Genomic DNA, 3134 nt, shown 5'->3' on the forward strand with positions numbered 1-3134 from the left:
TGTGTGGAACTGAAATCAGTCGTGTTTTTTTTATTTTTCTCCTGTAACATCACTGATGTGACACAACAGAAAGTTTTCACCTGCTGTGGCTTATCAAAGAATGAGTCACACTGGAATGAAAGCCAAGCCAGGACTGTTTCTGATGAAGTACTTCATGTATATTCCCCCATTAGAAATGTTCCGGCCCTGCATTTGCGTCCACATACGTCTTCACTTTCCCCACCTTTTTCCTGTTTCCTCGTGAGCACAGAGGGTGAGGCCTGGAGTTTCAGGTTCAAAGTTGAAACGAGCACAACGCTGAAAAACACCAGCAGGCTTTCTGCTCTAAAACACTCACTGGAGATTTAGTGTAAATGAAAAAAAAGGGGCAGACAGAGTGAAAGAGAGAGAGATTTGAAGTGTGTGAAGTGTGTGCTGCTGCTGCAGACTCTTCTGGCAGTAGTAAAGTTGTATAGGGGAGCACAGTATGTATATCTGTGCATGGATCGAGGCCAGCCAGTTGAATTGTGCAGTGTAAGTGAAAACTTGACCTCATAACTGCTTAGTTTTAAATACTGCAGGAATTCATTTTCAGGAATTTTGTTTTCATAAATGAGGACAGGAAAGGGTAACAGTGGAAGCATAAATCAGGGATTTTTTTTTCTCTTCCCTCAGAATAAGGGACTTACATGAGTGTAATAATAAACATCTCTGTCAGAGATTGATGTTGGATGGGTCTGACTGAAGGCACGTAGTTGCTAAATTGTGCTTTAGCTGTGACCAGCCCGGGCACCAGCTCTCCCCACAATTCCCACATTACGCGGAGGTAAAGCAGGAAGAAATGACAGACATAATTTCCCTCTGATCAAACACTGTTGATCCGTACATTAACACGACAGATGCAATCTGTACTGGGCGCAAAATAATTGAATGTGCTGAAATTAGGAACTATTTTGAGGCATTTCCTCTCTTTAGAGCAGCAGGGCAGATTGGCTTAATTAAAGAGGGAAAAACAGGAAGTTTTAAAGTCGCGTCTATAATTAATTGGTTGCCTCAGCCAAAGGGTCTGCCTGGTCAGGGGCGCACAAGGAAGCAGCTCTGTTGTTGAACTGAGCCACTGGGTTCATACTACAGTCAAACTGTTGGCATACTTTAAAAAGAAACCACAGTTTGAGGTTAATTTTTTTATCATTGTGTATCAGTTGTGATGACTTTGTGCACACCAAAACAAATAACAAATAGGATCCGTTGGGAAGTTGAACAGCAACTGAGAGTTGTTATTCTTTATTTTGGGGTAAATCTGTTAAAAAAAAATGACTGAAACACAAAAAAGCGAAGACAAGAGCTGAGCAATAACGGATGTATTTGGATGTATTTATAACCTATAGCGCTTTAACACAAAGAAGTCCCTTTCATTCAAGGTTTCGCACACCCACCCACCCTCACACACACATACACTGACAGCAGCAAACTACCATGCAAGGAAAGATTCTTTAGAAAGGAATGTATGTTTTTTTGTTTAAAGAAAACAACAACTGGGGTTTGGCCCAGTTTAAGAGCAGAGCACAGTGGGAAGCAGGGTAGGGTTCAGTGTAATATAGCTTTTTTGTAATTCAGTAATCACATTACAGTTACTAAATAATGATGTCGTTACTCGACTTGTTCAATTATGTGCACAATGGACGGGTAGAAAAAAAATCATCAAAAGTGCCCTTTTCCTGCACTTCTCTTGCAATCAGCTGACTTCAGTTCCTGTTGCGAGATGAGAAAAATAATAAAGCCGTCTGCAGCTTTTCAGGAGTGGAGATGTGGACAGTACTTTTTAAAAAAAATTTAATTTAATGGAAGAAAAATGCCAGTTGTGCCCGTGACATAAACTCTGTGCTAACACAGAGCATGCATGAGACCCACAGTCATGTATGCTGAGTCCAAGCTTGATCTTCAGCAGGCAATAAAAACATTGATGAGCATACAGACTTGTAGCACTGAAGTCTCTGTTTAAACCTCTTTCTATCGTCACCGTGGCCACAGCATCTTCTGTGTGAGGTCTTTGGGTTTGTTTTCAACTTTCTGTCAGCACTGAAATGCTAAAAATAAGATTCTATGTGTGTGTTCCCAATAGGACAAGGACTTGTGCCTGTGTTTGGAACTGTAGCTTAGGGTTTATATTATTATTACAATAAAAATAGGACAAATATAATAAATCTACAGCTTCTTACAAAAGCTCCATACATTTGTGCACATACATCTCTTTTAGTTTATTGCATATGGCTTGTATTTCTACCAGCTGATCCATCCATTCTGTTAACTACTTACCCAGTTCAGGGAGGCTGGGTACATCCTGGACACATTGCCAGTCTATAACAGGATTTTGATGAGATTGAAGTAGAAAGAAAAATAGTTTATTTCAAGCAGAGTTACAAAATACACTAAACATATCTCCTGTAACACATAAAAACCCATAAAAACCACTATCAGACTCACTTCCAGCCTAAGATAACAAGCAGTCATTACACTAGTAGATATGCTCCACAGATTGTATACAAAAGGCAGCTCTAACCATGTGCCATCACCTTTTGTTTTGTGAACTGGCTGTTTTGAAGCCCGCTGAGATTTATCCTGTTAGATTTTTGGAGTCAGAAGGTCAGCTGGCAACGTGCATCTACAGACTCTACAAATGAATCACAGACTTCTCAGATGGTCTTTTAGTTATTAATTACACTTGTATCCTATAAAAATGCTCTAAAAAGCACCAACATCATAATGCTGGCTGAAAAGTCCAGTTCAGTAGGGCTGTGCGATATGACCAAAATCTCATATCCCGATATTAAGACATCTATTGTCCGATAACGATATAAATCACAAAAATGTAACATTTTCTGTAAATTCTGTGAATCTCGGGCAGCTCGACTTGCGTGAAGTGTTTCCAGCTGGACGCCGCGTACCTGGAGTCGAGTGTTTTAACTGATGCATGAAACGATACATTTTTAGACATAAGTTGTAACAGCCGCCGTTTTCTTTGTAAGTATTTATTACACGGCGTGCTGCGGGGAAAAGCCTGTTCTAACGTTTGAGTCTAAGGTTTATTTTTTAGCAACTGACGGCTCATTTTTGCTTCTCATCCGTAAACACTCTGCATACTCTTTCAGTGATTC

This window comes from Astatotilapia calliptera, chromosome 18, assembly GCF_900246225.1.
Source record: "Astatotilapia calliptera chromosome 18, fAstCal1.2, whole genome shotgun sequence".
Lineage (NCBI taxonomy): Eukaryota > Metazoa > Chordata > Actinopteri > Cichliformes > Cichlidae > Astatotilapia > Astatotilapia calliptera.